Raw genomic sequence first — 24,057 nt, 5'->3', positions numbered from 1 at the left:
TTTAAATCTTCTAGCACTTTGTTAATCATTTTTTGTATCTTCTTGAGCTGTGTCTCCATTCTTTCTCCGAGATCTTGGATTATCTTCAGTATCATTACTCTGAATTCTTTTTCAGGTAGATTGCATATCTCCACTTCACTTAGTTGTTTTTCTAGGGTTTTATCTTGTTCCTTCGTCTGAAATATATTTCTTTGCAGTCTGATTTTGTCTAACTTTTTGTGTTTGTTCTGTCCTTTCTGCAGGCTGCAGGATCATAGTTCCTCTTGCTTCTGGAGTCTGCGTCCTATGGGGTTAGGTTGGTCCAGGGGCTTGTTTAGGCTTCCTTATTGGAGGGACTGGTGCCTGCCTACTGGTGGGTGGGGTTAGGTTTTTACCCTCTGGTGGGTAGGGCCCTGTCAACAGTGTGTTTAGAGGTGGCTTTGAGCTCAGCACAACTTTAGGCAGCCTGTCTGCTGATGGGTGGCATTGTGTTCACCCTGCTGGTTTTGGGCATGAGGTGTCCCAGCACTGGAAGCTGCAGGCTGTTGAGTGTGGCCAGGTCTCAGTGCCAAAATGGTTAACTCTGGGAGAGCTCATGGCAATCAATATTCCCTGGAGCCTCCACTACCAGTGTCCTTGCCCCCATAGTGAGCCACAGCTATGTCCCGCCTCCCTCAGAGACCCTGCATGACCTACAGCTACTTCTAGCCCAGGATCCCATGGAATCACTGCTTTCTGCTGGGTCCCAGTGCATGTGAAATCTTGTGTGTGCCTTCTAAGAATGGAATCTCTGTTTTCCCCAGTCCTGTGAAGCTCCTCCACTCAAGTCTCACTGGCCTTCAAAGCCAAATGCTGTAGGGGCTCCTCTTCCTTTTGCCAGGCCCTCAGGCTGGGGAGCCTAATCTGGGGCTCAGAACTCTCCTATGTGAAAATCTTTGAGATACAGTTATTTTCCAGTTTGTGTGTCACCCATCCAGCGGTTATGGAATTTGATCATGTCATGAAAGTTCCCTTCCTACTATGTCTTTGGGTCTTCTTCTTTGTTTTTAAATGTAGCATATCTTTTTTGGTAGGTTCCAATCTTTTTTGTCGATGGGTGTTCAGTAGTTGTGGTTTTAGTGTTTTCATGAGAGGAGGTGAGCTCAAGTCTTTCTACTGCAGCTTCTTGTCTGGAATCAAGGGGCTGTTTTAATTTGGATGCTTGTTGCCTCTTTCCTCAGTGTGTGCTGGCTGTTATCCACTTAATATGGGGTGTGTAGGTTTTGTGGCCCGTGCACCCTCTCAGTATGTTGAGGTAGCAATTGGCACCAACCCATATGTTCTCAGTGGTGGCAGTAGTCTATCATCCCTGGAACAGCAGGGGCTGCACTTGGCATCTTCTTGTGGGTCCCTTAGCTGTGGCCCACACATGCCTGGGACAGCAGGGACAGTGATTGCTGCCTGCTAGCAGATCCCCTAGCTGTGGTGGCAGCCCGTGACCTCCTCTGGAGCCCATGATGTCAGCAGTGGCTTGCACCCACCCCCAGAGCTCATGTAGGTTGTGTCCTGTTGTTTGAGAGCCTATGCACAGGGAAAGAAATTCCTATGGCAGTCCCGTCCCTCTCCTCAGGTGCCCCCCCTAAAAATGGCATCTTGCCTCTCTGGTGGGCTCAGGCTTCTTCCAAGTGCACCCTCAGTTGTCACACTCCAGCCTTTTTAGGCTGTCTCCCCACAATCAACCCCAGGCTTCTACCTGGGTCTGACCTCTGAAGCCTGTGCTTCCGCACCCAGCCCCTGCCCTCAGCAGTGGATGATTGTCTCAGGTTGGGGAGTTCAGGGCAGCAGTAGCGACTGTCTGTGCAGGTCACTCTCCATTTTGCCCTCTACAAATCGTTTGCTGTGCTTTCCTCTGAGGCTCCGAAGCTCCCCCTCCATCCAGGCTGATCTTCCCACCACTGAGGGGGCTTCCCAGGGTTGGGGAAGTTTTCGTCCTTCACAGCTCCCTCCGTGGGGCACAGGTCCCATCCAGATTCCTTTCTTTTTAATTTTTTTCCTTTTTTCTTTTTTCCTACCTGGTTATGTGGAGGATTTTTTGCCCTTTCGGAGGTCTTAGGTCTTCTGCCAGTATTCAGTAGATGTTCTGTGTGACTCCTTCCACTTGTAGATGTGTTTCTGATGTATTTGTGGAAGAGGTAATCTCCACATCCTATTCCTCCATCATCTTGATTCCTCCCCCTGTATACTGTTAATTAAAGGAATGAAGGTAGGTAAAAAATGGAGTCTAAGCAGTACCTAAGTAGTATACATATACACACACATTCATATATATATTCATATAATGTACATATACTCATGTATATTGTATACATTATATGTAACACTACTTATGTACTTAGTACATATATATGAGTACATCATATATATATATACATGCATGCACATATACACATGTATGGTTATACACATATCTCTAGCATATATATATATATAATCATGATATTTATACAATGATATCTTTGATAGAAACACTTTATGCTTACTCTTTACACAAGAACATGGGTATTCATTTCTCTTCCAATTAAATAGCATTAATAAAACTGATTCTCCTATCTTGGCAAAGTTGGACATTAGGCATTGAGATGGTGCGGTAGCATCTAAAGAACAAGGAAACTTGGATCCCTGCATGACTGGATGTAAAAGAGTCATAATCAACCCACACCAGTATATCTGGTGGCCAAGTGTGGGGGTTCTATCAGACCACTTAGTGCTTGAGTAATATACTCAATAATATTGTTCTGTAAATGATCCATGACTTCTTATTTATTATTGCAATCAAATTGAGTATGAGCATATACTTGTTTGGACATAAAACATGTTTTTAATAATAGTTGTTTATGTAGACACAGCTTAACATTAACTTTCTTTTAAAATGATATAATCAAATGATATTGGCACTGAATATCCATGTACTTTGAACTAGATTAAGATCAGCATCTCATTTGATTTAGGCCATATGTACCCTGAGAAGAAAAGATATGACTAGACAGTCTTGAACTGTAGTAGGTGTTTACCTATACTGAGAGAAAAGACATTGTCCTGATGCTCTGGATGTAATAAATTGTGATCCTGAATTTAGCCTATTAGGAAGTACCTCTTGGAGATTAAGGAGATTACCACGCTAGAGATGCAATTTTTGTTTTTAAATAGTGAGTACCCAAAGGTCTGTAAACAATGTTTGTGTTTACTACTAACAAATGAATCCAATTACATTATCCAAACTGGAAAAGAAGTAAGACTGTCACTGTTTGCAGATGACATGACTAAAGATGCTATCAGAAAACTACTAAAGCTAATTAATGAATTTGGTAAATTAGCAGGATACAAAATTAATGCACAGAAATCTCTTGCATTCCTATACACTAATGATGAAAAATCTGAAAGAATAAGGAAACACTCCCATTTACCATTGCAACAAAAACAATAAAATACCTAGGAATAAACCTACCTAAGGAGACAAAAGACCTGAATGCAGAAAACTAGAAGACACTGATGAAAGAAATTAAAGAAAGATGATACAAACAGAGGGAGAGATATACCATGTACTTGGATTGGAAGAATCAACATTGTGAAAATGACTCTACTACCCAAAGCAATCTACAGCTTCAATGCAATCCCTATCAAACTACCAATAGCATTTTTCACAGAACTAGAACAAAAAATTTCACAATGTGTATGGAAACACAAAAGACCCCAAATAACCAAAGCAATCTTGAGAAAGAAAAACGGAGCTGGAGGAATCAGGCTCCCTGACTTCAGACTATACTACAAAGCTACAGTAATCAAGACAGTATGGAACTGGCACAAAAACAAATATAGATCAATGGAACAGGATAGAAAGCCCAGAGATAAACACACACACATATGGTCACCTTATTTTTGATAAAGGAGGCAAGAATATACAATGGAGAAAAGACAGCCTCTTCAATAAATGGTGCTGGGAAAACTGGACAGCTACATGTAAAAGAATGAAATTAGAACACTCCCTAACACTATACACAAAAATAAACTCAAAATGGATTAAAGACCTAAGTGTAAGGCCAGACACTATAAAACTCTTAGAGTGTTCTGCCTATGTTTTCCTCTATGACATAAATCACAGCAAGATCCTTTTTGACCCACCTCCTAGAGAAATGGAAATAAAAGCAAAAATAAACAAATGGGACCTAATGAAATTTTAAAGCTTTTTGCACAGCAAAGGAAACCATAAATAAGATGAAAAGACAACCCTCAGAATGGGAGAAAATATTTGCAAATGAAGGAACAAAGGATTAATCTCCAAAATATATAAGCAGCTCATGCAGCTCAATATGAAAAAAAACAACCCAATCCAAAAATGGGCAGAAGACCTAAATAGGCATTTCTCCAAAGAAGATATACAGATTGCCAGAAAACACATGAAAAGATGCTCAACATCACTAATCATTAGAGAAATGCAAATCAAAACTACAGTGAGGTATCATCTCACACCAGTCAGAACGGCCATCATCAAAAAATCTAAGAACAATAAATGCTGGAGAGGGTGTGAAGAAAAGGGAACCCTTTTGCACTTTTGGTGGGAATGTAAATTGATACAGCCACTATGGAGAACAGTATGGAGGTTCCTTAAAAAACTAAAAGTAGAACTACCCTATGACCCAGCAATCCCGCTACTGGGCATACACCCTGAGAAAACCATAATTCAAAAAGAGTCATGTACCACAATGTTCACTGCAGCACAGTTTACAACAGCCAGGACATGGAAGCAACCTAAGTGTCCATTGAGAGATGAGTGGATAAAGAAGATGTGGCACATATATACAGTGGAATATTACTCAGCCATAAAAAGAAACAAAATTGAGTTATTTGTAGTGAAGTGGATGGACCTAGAGTCTGTCACACAGAGTGAAGTAAGTCAGAAAGAGGAAAACAAATACTGTATGCTAACACATATATATGGAATCTAAAGAAATGGTTCTGATGAACCTAGGGGCAGGACAGGAATAAAGACATAGATGTAGAGAATGGACTTGAGGACACAGGGAGGGGGAAGAGTATGCTGGGACGAAGTGAGAGAGTAGCGTTGACATATATCCACTACCAACCAAATATAAAATAGCTAGCTAGTGGGAAGCAGCTGCATAGCACAGGGAGATCATCTCGGTGCTTTGTGACCACCTAGAGGGGTGGGATAGGGAGGGTGGGAGGCAGACACAAGAGGGAGGAGATATGGGGATATATGTATATGTATAACTGATTCACTTTGTTATACAACAGAGACTAACAACAAAGCAAAGCAATTATTCTCCAATAAAGATGTTAAAAAACAAAGAAAACAAATTACATTGCATTTTACTTTCCCTCACAGGAGGTACTAAACAAATATCATTAAAAGTATAGTCTCTAAGAGTTAAAAAGACACAAAGATTCTTTAACTATATCAAAGCATGAAATGAACAAATTAATAGACCTAAGAACTATTCTAATATTCTAATCATAACTACCCAGAGCTATCCACACCATTCATTGCTAAATATATGTATTCACCAGTCTCCCTCAAAGTTGTCCTCAGTGCCTCCCTTCCTGTATTCAGACATCCATTTTCTCATAATTCAAAACCTTACAGAAAGATTATATAGAGAAAGAAACTAAGATATCCTGCTTTTGAAACTTTAAGTAATATTTCAAAATTATAACAGGGACAATTATTTGAAAGCCAAATCTTTTGCTTATAAGAGTTGGACATTTTAAGAAAATAAAATGATCTTAAGATTAAAAGGCCAAAATCTAGAAGGAAACAAGATAGAATATATGCAAGAAACAGTAGATGGGGAAAAGTCTAGAGGGGGATACGGATCATCTCACCCATCAGTCTCCACTGTGGTTGCAAGAGCTGTAGGGGAGAAAGAGGGTTTCCCTCCGAAGGACTAAGTGGGGTTCACCTCACAGGATAAAGGTATGCAGATAAAAGTGTGCAGAGTTGGCATCCAGTGGTTGGTCAGCTTATGGCAAAACATACTCTTTTTAATGTTCCAACGAGACTGCATGACATGCTCCCACTCCCTATAGTCCACATAGCCTGTGAGATGGAGATATACTAGCACACCTTCTCACTGTCATATGTGGAAGAGTTCTTCTCAACCAGGACCTTATCTTCCTCCGTGTTTATTTAAAGAGTTGATACACTTTGCTCAGCTATACCTAACTACCAACAGACAAACCCTCCTTTGCAATGGCCTGGAACTCTCATATTTCACAGAGTATTCCTCCAACTTTACTGTGCAAATGCATCACCTGGGGATCTAGTCAAAACACAAATTCTGACTCAGTAGATCTAGAGTGCAGTCTGAGATTCTGTCTTTCTAACAAGCTGCTAGATGATGGCAGTGCATTAGCCTGAAGGCCATACTTTGTGGTGGGAGGTCATTCAAGTGTCAACTGTGAATGCATATCAGCCTCACGTGGTAATAAGTTTAAAACAGCATTGCCCAAGCCTCAAAAACCTCTTTCCAAAAAGATTTTGTTGTAACAGGTCTGAGGTGATAACAATATACCAGTATTTTTTAAAAGCTCACTGGTGATTTCTACTATGCACTGGTACTACTAAGTACTTAGCACGACTAAGCACACTGGAGTAAGGAGTTAAAGAAGGGAAAACCTCCAGCACCTGCTTGGGTGGGACTGACAAGAAACCAGTAGTTGTCAATGTAAAATCCAGCCCTATTTTGTAAGTAAATATTTACACACACATTGTAAACTTTCTACATTTTGATTCACAGGAATTGAGTCAGATTTGCTCTTTTTATTATAGCATGATTAATTTTACTTGTATATAAAATGTCAGTAATCAGTTTTTGACATTAAAAAGTATTAGTAAAAGCTAAAGTCTCTTTGAAAATAAACTGTCCTGGGATTAACATGCAGATTTCCCTAAATCTCTCATATTTATAAACCAAATAAAAAATGATCAGATGACCAGCAATGCTTTGTTAAATAGGTGTCTGTGTGTGCGCTGCTTCATACTGACATCTAAGTGATAATGTAACTCTAAAGCAAGATTTTATAATGGAAATTTCAATTATGACTTTTATCCTAATGCTTTGGTCCAGTGAGAAAACAGTTGATGTAAAGTAATATTTTTAAGGGCATGGACTATAAATAACAATCTGGAGGAGTCTTACATTTGCTTATATCAAAGGAACTTAAGTATCAAATCCTTTCATTAATAATTTTAGAATTATTACAAAACTTATATATTATAAAAATTATCATATATTTTGGAGGTGGATCTTTGAATATAGAACTTCAAGACATTTAAGAGGTTCTCTATTTTATATTCCTGAACTAAATAAAACTACTCTTGCCAGATGAGAATTTAATCTACCTTAAACTACCACTAGAGAAATCAATACACAATCTTCCCACACAATAATCAATTGCATTTATTAATTGTCTGAATTGCATCTTTCTATGTATTCCAAATATGTTTTAGTTAAGCTAGTTTGGCCTTAACCAAAGAGGAAAAAAATGACACTTCTCAGTGTTAAAACTAATCACATATATTAACAATGCTGTGAGGTTGTCTTTTAAGAATTTGTTTCACTGTAGAATGATTTTAGCTCCCAAATGAAATGTATACATTTTTATTCCCATTTGGTTGCCTAGGATCTGCCTCTAGCTCTGAACCACATAACAATTTCCTGTTAAGGTATTATTTCCGCCACTGTATATACTCTAGATGAAACAATCCGCTGTACTGCTCTCCTCTAGCCAAGGTTTGGAACACTACTCAAGTTCTATGTAAGTCAGCAATCCCCAGGATTTTTGTTTTCAGTTGCTCAGTTCCTTTGGTGCCTTTTTAAGGCTTACCTGGTATGGTATTTTCTCCTATTGTAAACCTCATTCTTGATGATAGTGCCAAAACAATGGGACCTCCCTAAAGAATTACCTTTACTACAAAAGTTTTTCACAAGCCAACTCATGTTTCTGAACTTTTAAGTTTATTTTGCATTGAAATTTGATCCGTCATTCCATCTCTCTCACTAGATAGATAGATGCTCATTTAAAAAGACACATAGATTTACTTAAGCAAGTGTCTGTTATTGAAATTTTACTGTAATTACAAATACTGCATAGAAACTCATTTTCAGGATTTCTATAATCAGAGACCAATGAGCATACTAAAATTACAAGTGCATGGAGGCATCACTGTAATTATGTTGTTTCTTCCCAGTTAAAATAGCCTAAAATTTGTCAATTCTGTAAAAGTAACAGAATCAAATTAACTCTGATATGGTAATTGATTACAATGATCTGTTTTTGTATGTGATTTTAAATAAAACATTTAAAAAAATCTTTTAGTACTTTTTGTAAGTGCTCTCCTGATAGTACCATGATGTGCCATTGCACCCATTAAACTCTATCATTTAAACTGGAGAAATTTCTTCATATCTTTGAATCTCAGATTTCTTCCTATAAAATATAAATAATTTCTAGATTATTAAGTGGGGAAGTTGTTTTTCCTTCAAATGTTTCAATATTTAAGAGGAAAATAATCATAATGATTTTCCCAATCTATATGATTCTAACAGAACATCTGGGTTTTCTGCAATAGCATTAGCTAAATTTCTGAAATAATTGTATATCACAATAGAGAGGCAAATTAAAGACCTCAAATTCTAAGACAGTAAATATGTATTAAGTGCCTTTGCGTTCTAGATAGAAAATAACATAAGAATAACTTTTTTGAAAAAATAAAACATTAGAAAAATAGGCTATTTAAAAATATTTTATAAAACACCTACCAAAACCTTAGTTTTTTTAATAAATCATTCTAATTATAAAATTTGAGTCTCAAGATGTAACTAGATTCAAGATTTCAAGTTTGTGCAATCCTGTGGTTTCAAGCAAAATGTGAGTATTTGTCAGTGCAAACAATCCAAATTGTTTTTAATATTTAATTATAAAAATTTTCAAACATACGGCCAAGTTTATCACCATTAATATTTTAATTTGCTTAATATTCATTTTGTCATATATTGATCTATCTCCCTATTTATCTATCAATCATTTGGGTTCTGACAGACATTATCTACATGGAGTTAGTATCAGGTCAAGAGTTAAGGACTCAGTCCCTTAAGACTGCCCCTCTCCCGACTTTAGACACCAACAGCAAGTCCAGGTTATCAGCTGTTCTTCTGACTGGTAATAAATTGGAGGGTCCCATGACTTCCTCCTCAGATTCAATAATTTTCTAGAATAACTATCAGAGCCCAGGAAAACAGTTTACTTACTAGATTACCATTTTATTATAAAAGAGACAACTCAGGAACAGCAAGGTGGAAGAGATGTATAGGGCAAGTATGTGGGAAGGGTCAAGGAGCTTCCATGCTCTCTCTGGGCACATCATTCTCCTGGCACCTCCATGTGTTCCCCAACAAGGAATTTTTCTGAACCCCTTCAGTTAGGATTTTTATGGAGGCTTCATTATGTAGGCAAAATTGATCAAATTCTGGGTTGTTTGTTAGGGATTAAATTAATCTCCAACCTCTCTCCTACCCTCAGCAGTCTGGGGATTGGGTCTGAAAGTTCCAACCCTCTAATCACAGGGTTGGTTCCTCTGGCAAACAGTCCTCATCCTTAGGCGGTTTCCAAAGGTCACCTGATTAACATAAAGTCAGATATGGTTGACAAGAATTTGTTATAAAGATACCTTTATCACTCTTATCAATCAGGAAATTCCCCAGATTCTAGGAGCTCTGTGCCAGGAATGAGGACAAAGACCAAATATATATTTTTTATTATAAATCACAATATCACACTGGGTCATAGAGTAGATGAATGACTAGTTTTATAAGAAACTGTCAACACTTTTTTCCCAAAGAGTGTGCACCACATTACATCCCCACAAAGTATGTCTGAGAGTTCAGATTTCTCTGCATCCTTGGCAACAGCAGATGTTATAGGTCTTTTTAAATTTTAGTCATTTTTGTGGGTGTGTAGTTGTATTTCATTGTGGTTTTAAGTTGCAATTCCTGAGGACTTTGTATATTGAGAATTTTTTTCAAATTCTTATTAGCCATGCATTTCTGAAGTGTCTATTCATATATTTTCCTCTTTTTTTTTTCAAGTTTTAGATTAAGTTATGGAAGTTTGTTATATGTCCTGGATACTGGTATTTGCTCAGATATGTATTTTACAAATATTTTCTCCCAGACTGTGCCCTACATATTCATTTTCTTCATGATGTATTTTAATGAGAAGAATTATTACTTTTAATGAATTCTGGTTTATCAGTTTTTTATGCTTATTTCTTTCTGTGACCTGTTTTCAAATTGTTTGTATACGCCAAGTCACAAAAATAGTCTCCTATAGAACTGCAAATCAAACTACAATGAGGTACCACCTTACACTAGTCAAAATGACCATCATTAAAAAGTGTAAAATAAATTCTGGACAGTGTGTGGAGAAAAGGGAACCCTCTTACACTGTTGGTGGGAATTTAACTGGTGCAGCCACTGTGAAAAAACAGTATAGAGGTTCCTCAAAAAACTAAAAATAGAGTTGCCATATATCTGGAGAAAACTATAATTCAAAAAGATATATGTACCCCTATGTTCATAGCAACACTGTTTACAATAGCTAAGACATGGCAACAATCTAAATGTCCATCAACAGATGAATGGATAAAGAAGATGTGGTGTATGTGTGTGTATATATATATATATATATATACACACACACACTCACACACACACACAAATGAAATATTACTCGGCCATTAAAAAGAGTGAAATGATGCCATTTGCAGCAACATAGATGGACCTAAAGATTATCATACTAAGCAAAGTAAGTCAGAAAGAGGAAGACATACATATACCATACAATATCACTTACATGTGGAATCTAAAATACGACACAAAGAGAACATAGACATAGAGAACAGACTTATGGTTGCTAAGGGGAATGGGGGTGGGAGAGGAAAGGATTGGGAATTTGAGATTAGCAGATGCAAACTAGTATAGTATATAGGATAGATAAACAGCAAGGTCCTACTGTATAGGATAGGGAACTATATTCAATATCCTGTGATAAACCAGAATGGAAAAGAATATGAAAAAGAATATATATATATATATATATATATATATATATATATATATATATAAACTGAGTGACTGCTGTACAGCAGAAATTAAACACATTGTAAATCAAATATACTTCAATAAAATCTTTAAAAAATCTATATTTTCCTGTGTTTTAGCATTTTACTTTATATTTATGTCTATGGCTTAACATGAATTATTTTTATATATGTATATATATAGTAGGAGGTCTCCTACATGGTTAGCCCATGAATCATGTATACAGGAGATATGTGACATGATTAGACAGATATTTTTAAGAAGGAAATGTGCTTCTCCACTCTTTTCCTTCCTAATCATCCTGATGCAGATGCACATTCTATTAGAAGACACTCTAAATATGGTGGAGTCACTGTACATAATGAAACTGAGTTCCTAAATCATCCCTTAGAAGAAATCAATTGCCAGTCTGAAACTTCTCTGAATGAGAAATAGATTTATATCATCGCTGAACCATTATATGTTTGGGTTTATTCCTTATAACAACAAGGATTAATCTAATATACCCCAAGTCTGTTTCAGTTCCTTACCCCAAGGGTTAGAATTGATGATTGGGTATAGCTCACAGATAGATTTTTGGATATGTCTTTCACAAACTAGTCGGTAATCTAATACATAAATAAAAGTAAGCTGAGTGGTTTGAATTTTTTTAATGGTTGATTCTATCTGTCCCATAATACAACACCCATGTCAAAGGAGGCATCAAAGTTATTGCTAGCATAGGAGAACTAAATTGAAATAGTATCATCTGAAAGGCCTTGTCACAACTTTATGTAAATTCACAAGGAAAATTCTAATGATGTCTCATGGAAAGTTGAGGTAGGGGACTTTCGGGTTGGCCACATGTCAAGAGTTTAGCTAATCCACTCCATAGTATTGCTTCCTTGGCAACCATTTTGTTTGGCCAAGTGGCTAGCAGTGACCTTAAACTGACACTAGCCCCTCATGCAAGTGCATAACCTAGATAGCAGTCCTTAGGGTCACAAGTAAACATAAATTCCTGATATGGGCTTCCCCAACAGCTTTGTGATCAACAATCTCCCTGCCTCTAACACCCTCTCCTTAGGTGTCCCTTAGATAAGAACTCTAAGGGACTTAGTAAAATCCTGCTCTTTTATAGTTGACCAATCTGGCCTTATCCCTGGAACCCCAAAGCACTTCACCCATGGACCCTAGTAAAGGCATGTGCTCTAGGTCCTAATGCTCTCTCTCTGCATTCAACCTTGACCCCCCCCCCCCACAACCCTATGTGGTCCCTCGAGGCATGCCAGGTACTCCCTTCAGGACTTGTGAGTAATAATAACCCTCTCTATTTCAATTTCTCTTGTGGTCTGTTATTGAACCATAGCTCACCATCTGGCACCCTGTGCTCCACTTAACAAGTCTTAATTTGACAAATTCATAGTACCACAGCTATAGTGACATTGGTTACCCACTTTCCCTGGTGGGAGAAATATTATGGCATAGGAAAAAATATAATATGTTGCCTTTTGATCTATAGGCTAGAATGACAATAGTATGCAAATTGTACTTTGCTGTTAAAAACTATTCTCATAATGTGAAATTAAACATTCTATACCAAATAATCTCTGCATATCAAATACATTGCACATACTATTATTACATGAATTCTAAAAAAGCATATGTTCTGAGGTTATCACTTCTATAGGATACTAAAAATTATGTGAGAAAATATTAAAGTTTTCCTTCTTAAATTTAGGAAAGGCTGATTTAAGCAAGTTGACGCTTTCCAATTATACTTCCTCTGGCCATGCTTAAAATTATTCCCAGGGGCAGGGAAAACAAGGAAAATGAAAGTGTAATCAAGGAAACATATGGTCCAGGTCACATCTTTCATGCCCAACTGTTGTCAGCTCAAATGTCACATTTTCATCAATGTGTTCTTCTGTCTCAAAATGCTAATATTCCTTCCTTACTTTTCAATATGTTTCCTTTTCTTAAAAGTTATTTGCTACAATTTAAAATTACTTGCTTATTCACTTTCTTCCATCAAGATAATAAAATTTACCTTAGAATAAAAACATTATCTATCATATACACAACTTTATGTCTGCAGTTGGCTATCATCCCCTTCTCTCTTCTCATTATCTCCATAACTAACTCCAATTGATCTCCATCCTGACTCCTTTCCTGAAATAAGTCTTAGCAAGAATAGTGATGACTTAATAGTGATGTTGAGAATTGGACATCCACATGCAAAGGAATGAAAATAGAACCTTATCTTGTGCCATACATAGTAATTAACTTTAAATGGATTAAAGAAAAATGTAAGACTTGAAACCATCAAACTCCTAGAATAAAACATAGGGTAACAGTCCCTTGACAATGGTATTGGCAATGGTTTGGGGACATAACACCAAAGTACAGGGAACAAAAGCAAATATAAACAAGTGGTATTATAGCCAACTAAGAAACTTTTGTTTAGCAAAGGAAATCATCAATAAAATGAAAGGGCAATCAATAGAATGGGAAAAAAATGTTTACAAACCATATATCTGATAATGGGTTAATAATTTTAAAAAGATAAGGAGCCCATATGACTCAATAGAAAAAATAAAATGAAAACAGTAACAGTTCTGAGACTGCACCTCGTTTAAGAAAGATATTTTCTTTACAGATTATTCAATGATGTTTTGCTAACTACTTCCGAAAAGCCACCATTTAAGACTCCAAGAAAGATATGAGACATTAAGAATTGCCAAAGAATGTTTAGAAAAGAGACTAATTGAAGAGCAGAAACAGATACACCAGCATCAAAGACTGACGAGAGCTCAGTCTTACCATGGATCCGAAGAGGAAAGAAAAAAGAGGAAGATTTTAGCTCAAAAGAAGTCAAAATGTTTTGCTGTTGAAAATAGTGAAGAGCATTCAGCAAAATACAGCAACTCCAATAATTGAACAGGATCTGGGGGCCACTCACTTCTTACATCCCCAACTCCACCCTCCACAGCAGACAAAGAAATTGAGGCGCTAGTGTTATTAAAGGTCACACAAGTGGGGGATACTAGAGCCAGGATTCAAATTTGGTTCTGTCTTTGCTCACCTACCTGATTTTTCCTGAGTTCCTGCACTCTCGGGTGCACTGAAGGGCCTATGCTGCTAAACACTGTTTTCAGCTGTTTTGAAAAGAGCCCTGAAAGAAGAGTTAGAAACCCCAGGCTTGTGTCGTAGGTCCACTATTTTCTGAGTGACCTTGGACAAGTAATTTCGATTTGATGAAGCTGTCTTTTAAAAGAATTCTTGAAGGGAGAAAAGATGGTGGAGTAGAAGGACTTGAGCTCACCCCCTCTCATGAAAACACCAAAATCACAACTAACTGCTGAACAAGCATTGACAAAAAAAGACTGTAAAGTATCAAAAAATTTATTGTATATCCAAAGTCAAAAAGAAGCCACAATGAGATGATAGGAGGGATGCTTTTGTGACATAATCAAATTGCATACTCACCAGGTGGGTAACCCACAAGCTGGAAACATTATATTGTAGAGTTTCTCCCACAGAAGTGAGAGTTCTGAGCCCCACATCAGGCTCCCCAGCCTGGGGGTCTGGCATCATGAGAAGGAGCCCCCAGAGCATTTGGCTTTGAAGACCAGTGAGGATTGAGTGCAGGAGTTCCACAGGACTGGGGCAAACAGAGAATCCAGTCTTGGAGGGTGCACACAAGGTTTCCCATGAACTGGGACACAGGGCAAGTCAGTGACTCCACAGGATCCTGGGCCAGAACTACCTGAGGGTCTTGGAGGGTCTCCTGCAGAGGTGGGGGTTGGCTGTAGCCCACTGTGGGGGCAAGGACACTTGTGGCAAGACCCCAGGGAGTATTCCTCAGCATGAGCTCTCCTGGAGGTGGCCATTTTGGCACTGAGACCTGGCCTCACACAACAGCCTGAAGGCTCCGCTGTTGAGATACCCCAGGCTAAACAAACAGGGTGGGAACGCAGTCCCAGCCATCAACAGACAGACTGCCTAAAGTTTTCCTGAGCCCACAGCCACTTCTAGACACACCTATCTAGAAACAGCCCTGCCCACCAGAGGGACAAGACCACATTCCAATGATCAGTGGGCAGGCACCAGTCCCTCCCACAAGGAGGCCTTCACAAGCCCCTGGACCAACCTCATCCAACAGAGGGCAGACACCAGAACTACAATCCTGCAGCCTGCCAGAATGGAGACCACAAACACAGTAAGACAAGATGAGATGGCAGAGAAATACGTTCCAGAAGAAGGAACAAAATAAAACCTCAGAAGAAATACTAAGTGAAGTGGAGATAGGCAATCTGCTTGAAAAAGAATTCAGAATAATGATAGTAAAGATGATAAAAGATCTTGGAAAAAGAAAGGAGGTGCAGACTGAGCAGATACAAGAAATGTTTAACAAAGAGCTAGAAGATTTAAAGAACAAGTAAACAGACGAACAATAAAAAACTGAAATGAAAAATACACTAGAAGGAATCCATAGCAGAATAAATGAGGCAGCAGAATGGATAACTGAGCTGGAAGACAGATGGGTGGAAATCACTGCCATGAAACAGTATAAAGAAAAAAGAATGAAAATAAATGAGGACAGTCTAAGAGACCTCTGGGACAATGTTAAGTGCGGTTACATTACCATTATAGGAGTCCCAGGAGGAGAAGAGAGAGAGAAAGGGCCTGAGAAAATATTTGGAGAGGTAATAAACAAAAATTTCTATCATCAAGGGAAAGAAAACACTCAAGGAAGCACAGAGAGACCCATACAGGCTAATCTCAAGCAGGAACATGCCAAGAAACATATTAATCAAATGGAAAAAAGTTAAAGACACAGAGAAAATATTAAAAGCAACAAGAGAAAAGCAACAGGTAACATACACGGAATCCCCATAAGATTATCAGCTGATTTTTCAGCAAAAAGTCTGCAGGTCAGAAGGGATAAAAATGTAATATTTAAATTGATGAAAGGGGAAAACCTACAACGAAGAATACTCTACCCAGCAAGGCTCTCATTCAGACTTGGCAGAGAAATCAAAAGCTTTACAGACAAGCAAAAGCTGAGAGAAATTAGCACCACCAAACCAACTTTACAACAAATGCTAAAGGAACTTCTCTAGGGGGAAAAGAAAATGCCACAACTAGAAACAGGAAAATTACAAATGAGAAAGATCATCAGTAAAGGGAATCATAAGGTAAAGGTAGGAAATCATCTACACACAAATATGATATCAAAACCAGCAATCATGAGAAGAGGAGAGTACAAATGCATGATATTGGAAATGCATTGGAAATTAAAAGACCAGCAACTTAATACAATCTTGTGTGTGTGTGTGGGTATATATATATATTGCTAGATCAAAACCTCATGGTAACTGCAAACCAAAAATTTACAATAGATACACACACAAAAAAGAAAAAGCAATTCAAGCACAACACTAAAGATAATCATCAAATCACAAGAAAGGAGAACAAAAGAGGAAGGGAAGAAAAAAGACCTACAAAAACACATCCAAAACAATTAAGAAAAGGCAATAAGAACATACATATTGATAATTACCTTAAATGTGAATGGATTAAATGCTCCAACCAAAAGACATAGACTGACTGAATGGATACAAAAACAAGACTCATAGATATGCTGTCTACAAGAGACCCACTTCAGACCTAGGGACACATACAGACTGAAAGTGAGGGGATGGAAAAAGATATCCCATGCAAATGGAAATCAAAAAAAGCTGGAGGAGCAATTCTCAGACAAAATAGACTTTAAAATAAAGAATGTTATAAGAGACAAGGAAGTAACACTATATAATGATGAAGGGATCAATCCAAGAAGAAGATTTAACAATTGTAAATATTTATGCACTCAACATAGGAGCACCTCAATACAAAAGGCAAATGCTAACAGCCATAAAAGGCGAAATCGACAGTAACACAATAATATTGGTGGATGTTAACACTCCAATTATGTCAATGGACAGATTATCCAGAGAGAAAGTCAACAAGGAAACACAGGCCTTAAGTGACACATTAAACCAGATGGACTTAACTGATATTTACTGAGCATTCCATCCAAAAATATCAGGATACACATTCTTCCAAGTGCACATGGAACATTCTCCAGGATAGATCACATGCTGGGTCACAAAGCAAGTCTAGGTAAATTTAAGAAACTTGAAATTATGTCAAGCTTCTTTTCAGACCAAAACTCTGAGATTAGAAATTACAAGAAAAAAAACCTAAAAAACACAAACACATGTAGGCTAAACAATATGTCAATAAACAACCAATGAATCACTGAATAAATCAAAGAGGAAATAAAAAAATACCTGGAGACAAATGACAACAAAAACATGAAGATCCAAAACCTATGGGATGCAGCTAAAGCAGTTCTAAGAGGGAAGTTGATAGCAGTACAATCTTACCTCAGGAAATGAGAAAAGTCTCAAACAACCTAACTGCACCTAAAGCAACTAGAGAAAGAAGAACAAATAAAATCCAAAGTTAGTAGAAAGAAAGAAATCATAAAGATCAGAGTTGAAAAAAATGAAATAAAGACAAAGCAATATAAAAGATCAATGAAACGAAATCTGATGCTTTGAAAAGATAAACACAATTGATGAACCTTTAGCCAGACTCATCAAGACAAAAAGGGAGAGGACTCAAATCAATAAAATTAGAAATGAAAAAGGAGAAGTTACAACTGACACCACAAAAATACAAAGGATCATAAGAGACTACTACAAGCAACTATATGGACAACCTAGAATAAATGGACAAATTCTTAGAAAGCTACAACCTACCCAGACTGAACCAGGAAGAAATAGCGAATATGACCAGAACAATCACAAGTACTGAAATTGAAACTGTGATTTAAAAATTCCTAACAGACAAAAGTCCAGGACCAGATGACTTCACAGGGAAATTCTATCAAACACTTAGAGAAGAATTAACACCTGTTCTTCTGAAACTGTTCCAAAAAATTGCATAGCAAAGAACATTTCCAAACTCATTCTATGAGGCCACCATCACTGTGATACCAAAATCTGACAATGATACCACAATAAAAGAAAATTACAGACCAATATCACTGATGAACATAGATATAAATATCCTCAACCAAGTGTTAGCAAACTGAATCCAACAATACATTAAAAGGATCATACACCATGATTAAGTGGGGTTTATCCCAGTGATGTAAGGATTTTTCAATATGCGTAAATCAGTCAGTGTAACACACCATATTAACAAATTGAAGAATAAAAACCATATAATCATCTCAATAGATGCAGAAAAAGATTTTGACAAAATCCAACACCAATTTATGATAAAAAAAAAAAATCTCCAGAAAGTGGGCATAGAGGAACCTACATCAACATAGTAAAGGCCACATATGACAAACCCACAGGTAACATTCATACTCAATGGTGAAAAGCTGAAAGCATTTCCTCTAAGATCAGGAACAAGAGATGATGAAAGAAATCAAAGATGACACAAAGAGAAAGATATACTGTGATCTTGGTTTGGAAGAATTAATATTCTGAAAAGGATCATATTATTCAAGGCAATCTACAGATTCAATACAATCTCTATCAAATTGCCAGTGGCATTTTTCACAGAACTAGACCAAAAATTTTAAAGTTTGTATGGAAACACAAAAGACCCCAAATAGCCAAAACAATGCTGAGAAAGTAAAACAGAGCTGGAGGAATGAGACTCCTTGACTTCAAACTATACTACAATGCTACCATCACCAAAACAGTATGGTACCAGCACAAAAACAGAAATACAGATCAATGGAATAGGATAGAAAGCTCAGAAATAAACCCACATACCACACCTATGGTCATTTAATCTATGACAAAGGAGGGAAGATTATATAATGGAGAAAAGATAGTCTCTTCAATAAGTGGTGCTGGGAAAACTGGACAGCTACATGTAAAATAATGAAATTAGAACATTCTTTAACACCATACACAAAAATAAACTCAAAATGGATTAAAGACCTAAATGTAAGACTGGACAGTATAAAATTCTTAAGAGGAAAACATAGGAAGAACACTTTGATTTAAATCACAGCAAGATCTTTTTCAATCCACCTCCTAGAGTAATGAATATTAAAACAAAAGGGACCTAATTAAACTTAAAAGCTTTTACACAGCAAAGAAAACCATAAACAAAATGAAAAAAACCCATAGAATGGAAGAAAATATTTGCGAATGATGTAACCGACAAGGGATAAATCTCCAAAATATACAGACAGCTCATGCAGCTAAATACCAAAAAACCAAACAACCCATTCAGAAAATGGGCAGAAATCCTAAATGGACATTTCTCCAAAGAGGACATACAGATGGCCAAGCAGCACATGAAAAGGTGCTCAACATTGCTAATTATTTAAGAAATGAAAATGAAAACTAATACGAGGTATCACCTCACACTGGTCAGAATGGTCATCATCAGAAAGTCTACAAAGAATAAATTCTGGAGAGGGTGTGGAGAAAAAGGAACCCTCCTACACTGTTGGTGGGAATATAAGGTATGGAGAACAGTATGGAGGTTCCTTAAAAAACTAAAAACAGAACTACCGTATGATCCAGCAATCCCTCTCCTGGACATATATCTGGAGAAAACCATAATTCAAAAATATACATGCACCCCAATGTTCATTGTGGCACTATTTACAATAGGCAAGACATGGAAACAACATAAAAGTCCATTGACAGAGGAATGGATAAAGAATATGTGGTGTATATATACAATGGAATATTACTCAGCCATAAAAAAGAATGAAATAATGCCATTTGCAGCAACATGGGTGGACCTAGAGATTATCATACTAAGTGAAGTAAATCAGATAAAGACAAATATCATATGATATCACTTATGTGTGGAATCTAAAAAATGATACAAATGAACTTATTTACAAAACAGAAACAGACTCACAGACTTGGAAAACAAACTTATGGTTACCAAAGGGGCAAGATGGTAGGGAGGTATAATTTAGGAGTTTGGGATTAACATATACACACTACTATATATAAAATAGATAATCAATAGGGAGCTACAGTATAGCACAGGGAAACCTACTTGATATTTTGTAATAACCTGTATAGGAAAAGAATCTGAAAAAGAATGGATGCATGTATATGTATAACTCAACCATTTTGCCATATGCCTGGAAACAACACAACATTGTAAATCAACTATACTCCAATATAAAATAAAAATTTAAAAAGTTAGAATAGAAACAGAAACCCAATTTAAAAATCAGCAAAGGATGGGAATAGATATTTTTTCAAAAAGGCACAGAAGTAACTCAACATCACTAATCATCAGGAAAATGAAACTCAAAACCACAATGAACCAGAGTCACGTTTTGAAATAGAGGAGGGTTTGAAGAAGTTTAGACAGAACATTTTCATAAGTGGCAGATAAAGAGGACTGTAAAAGTGAGAGACTGAAACTTAAAGGGAGAATCGACTGTACAGTGTCCCAGATGAGATATGAAATAATGGATTCTATCAATTTATACAGGTTACTTATGAGTTATTTACAGGGAAAACACTAAAGTTTTTAATACCCCTTGTTATTGAGAAATGCACATATGGAAGTAGAATAAGAATTTCCTAGTACCTGTCTCTTCAATTTAAGAGAATTTTTAACCCCACAATTTAAAAATCCAATTTAGATGTAAATACATGCAGATTTATACATATGACATATAATTCACATGGATAGATTATAAATGTGTTACATTGACTCATGAATTAAGCTTACTCTGAGATATCAGTATCAATTAGAACAGGGGTCCCCAACCCCCAGGCCACAGGGGTTGGGGCCTCACAGGAACTGGGTCACACAGCAGGAGGTGAGCGGTGGGCGAGGGAGTGAAGCTTCATCTGACACTCCCCATTGCTCGCCATCTCACATTACCGCCTGAACCATCTCCCCATCCCCCACACCCCTGTCCGTGGAAAAATTGTCTTCCATGAAACGGTCCCTGATGACAAAAAGGTTAGGGACTGCTGAATTAAAAGATTATTTTTCAGGGGTAAAAAATTTGTGGACCAATAGAGGGTACAAAGTCCATTTAAAAAATATAACAAAGTTTTGATTAGGAAAAAAATGAGGACAGGTTCTGTTAAACACAATAAGCATAAAATACTTTATACTGGGCTTCCCTGGTGGTGCAGTGGTTGAGAGTCCGCCTGCCGATGCAGGGGACACGGGTTTGTGCCCTGGTCCGGGAAGATCCCACGTGCTGCGGAGTAGCTGGGCCCGTGAGCCATGGCCGCTGAGCCTGCGCGTCTGGAGCCTGTGCTCGGCAGCGGGAGAGGCCACAACAGTGAGAGGCCTGCGTACCGCAAAAAAACAAAAAAAAAAACAAACGAAAAAACCTTTATACTGAAAAATTTAATCCACAAGGAGAATATGCACCACTAGTTGATTAAAATATTCTCTGTTCTTCTTTCTTCTAAAATCACAATGCTTTGTAGGGCTAAGGGAGAGAGGTTACTGAAATTTCATGGACAATTCCCTCTTAGCATCTGAGTATAGTTTCCCTCTTAGCATCTGAGTACAGTCCCTTGGAATGACTTATACTGTGGATGAGAAGAACAAAGTATAGTACTATTGTTGAGTGTGCTAAACATATTGAAACCACACTTGTTTGAAAAGAGGAGTGTGTGTAATGGTACTTTAAAGTTTTGTACCATTCTTTGTATATTAACAGATATTTTTGTCAAATTCAATATCCTTTCCTTATTACCCTGAAAAAAGAAATGTTATTTTAATGATTCCAGTGTAATCTGAATTTCACACCTGCAGGATAATGTATGCATTCAAATATAATTTTTCATAATTATTCTATTGGTCATTTGATGTTTTTAAATCTTGTTTTAAATGTATTATAGTTCCCAAAATAAGATGTCTTTCTACTGATAGGTCTTTAATTAAAATTTCCTCCAATTATTACTTTTGGTGTTGTAATATTATTGATTTAGTGGCTCCACTCTATTTCCTAATACTCTAGCTGACCTTTATTGAAAGTTTAATACAAAGAATACTTTAATAGAAAGGATATTTTCCTTAATTTGATTCCAATTTTGCTTTTTTATTTTGCTGAAGATTTTTGTTATTGTACTATTCTTAAGACAAAGAAAGATATTGTATCATAATCATAAAACTTAATTGAAACTTCTATGTGTATAATAAAAATAAAATGTAATACATCAAAAATTTATTAATATGAAAATAAATATTGTAATTTGCCACAACCAAGCAGGGGTCTTGTCAGCAATGATCATATCATTTATATTTTCTATCTCATGTAGAAATTACTGACTCTTGATGCCATTATTTGTGTTCCAAAATAAATGGTCTTTATTAAAGGTTTTGGATTTGGGGGGAGATGGTTCTTAAAAAAAGTTTGTTTGTGCAGAAATATATTATTAAAAATATTTTCTTCTTACATGTGTTTTTTTTTTGCATGATGAAATAGTCTCTAAAATCAGTATGTTTAAAGTATTTTTTAATAGAAAAGCTTATAAGAATGAGTATTGATATTAAGCAACATATGACTATGATCAGTTAGCTGTCTAATCTTAACCTCCAGTATTTGACACAGTTTACTTGCTCCCCCTTCACATACTTTTGTCACTGTTCTCTCAAAAACCTCAGAATCTACTGACTGATCTTTTTCTCTTACTCTACACATCCAGTCTATCAACAAATCCTGTTGGAATGCTTTCATATTATATTCAATTTCTGACTACATTTTATTCCTTCCACTGGTCTTAGTCTCTAATATCTCACACCTGAATTATTTCAAGCATATTCAAACAAGTTTCTCTTACTTACTCTTTACCTACCTCCAAGCCCATCCACATGTAGTTTAGTTTCAATAGAGTAATCAAGAGTGACCCTTTTAAATTTAAGTTGATCATGCCACCATTGTGCTCATTACCCTGAAGTCACTCCCTATTTCTTTCACAGTAAAAAGCTAATGTCCTTTAAATGCCCTGTCATACTCTTCACAATATGGTTGCCCATTAATTTGCTATTGTATCTACATTAGACTCTGCTCTCCCTGTTCCAGACATGATAGCCTCCTTGTATCTCAAACAAACCAAACACAATCTGAACCTATTTCCTCTTTTATTTAGGAGTGTTGTTCCCTTAGATATTGTCTGGCTATTGTCTGAATCAATTTCTGTTGCTATGACAAAAATACCATAGATTGAATGGCTTATCAATAACAGAAATGTCTTTCTCACAGTTCTGGAAGCTATGAAGTCAGAGATCAAGGTGCCAGCAGATTTGGTATCTAGTGAGAGCCAGCTTTCTAGCTGACAGACAGCCATGTTCTTGCTGCATCCTCAGAAGGAGGAAAGGGGCTGGTTAGCCCTCTGGGGTCTCTTTCTTAAGGGACCACTATATAGGAAGTAATCAGTATATAGGAAGGAATCACTAATTCCATTCATGAAGACTCCACCCTTGTGACTAACTCTCAAAGACCCTACCTCCAAATATCATCCTATTGGGGATTAATATTTGAACATATGAATTTTTGGGGGGTACAAACATTCAATCTATATCATTTATATAGAGCCATAAACATATTTGGCACCGAGATGAACAAAGAAATGCCTTAACCTAAGGATTTTAGCATAATCCATTCCAGAGCATGGATTTTTTTTTAAGTGCAAGAAGTTTTATACCACTGAAAGCTTTTGAAATATCAAGGAATATTGAAATAAGAGAGAGTGAGCTCTTAAAAGCAATTGATATTTTGACATTTAAAAATCATAAATGTAGCAGAGGAAGGAAATAAAGACATCACTCCAAAAAAGGTCAAAACAGAGATACCTAGAAGAGTAAATTTAGATAAATATATTCCCGGTAAAGAATGTTAAATTTCGGTGAGCTG

The sequence above is a fragment of the Phocoena phocoena genome, chromosome 7 (assembly GCF_963924675.1).
Source record: "Phocoena phocoena chromosome 7, mPhoPho1.1, whole genome shotgun sequence".
Classification (NCBI taxonomy): domain Eukaryota; kingdom Metazoa; phylum Chordata; class Mammalia; order Artiodactyla; family Phocoenidae; genus Phocoena; species Phocoena phocoena.
The sequence above is the reverse complement of the archived record's forward strand: the minus strand, read 5'-3'. Positions refer to the sequence as shown.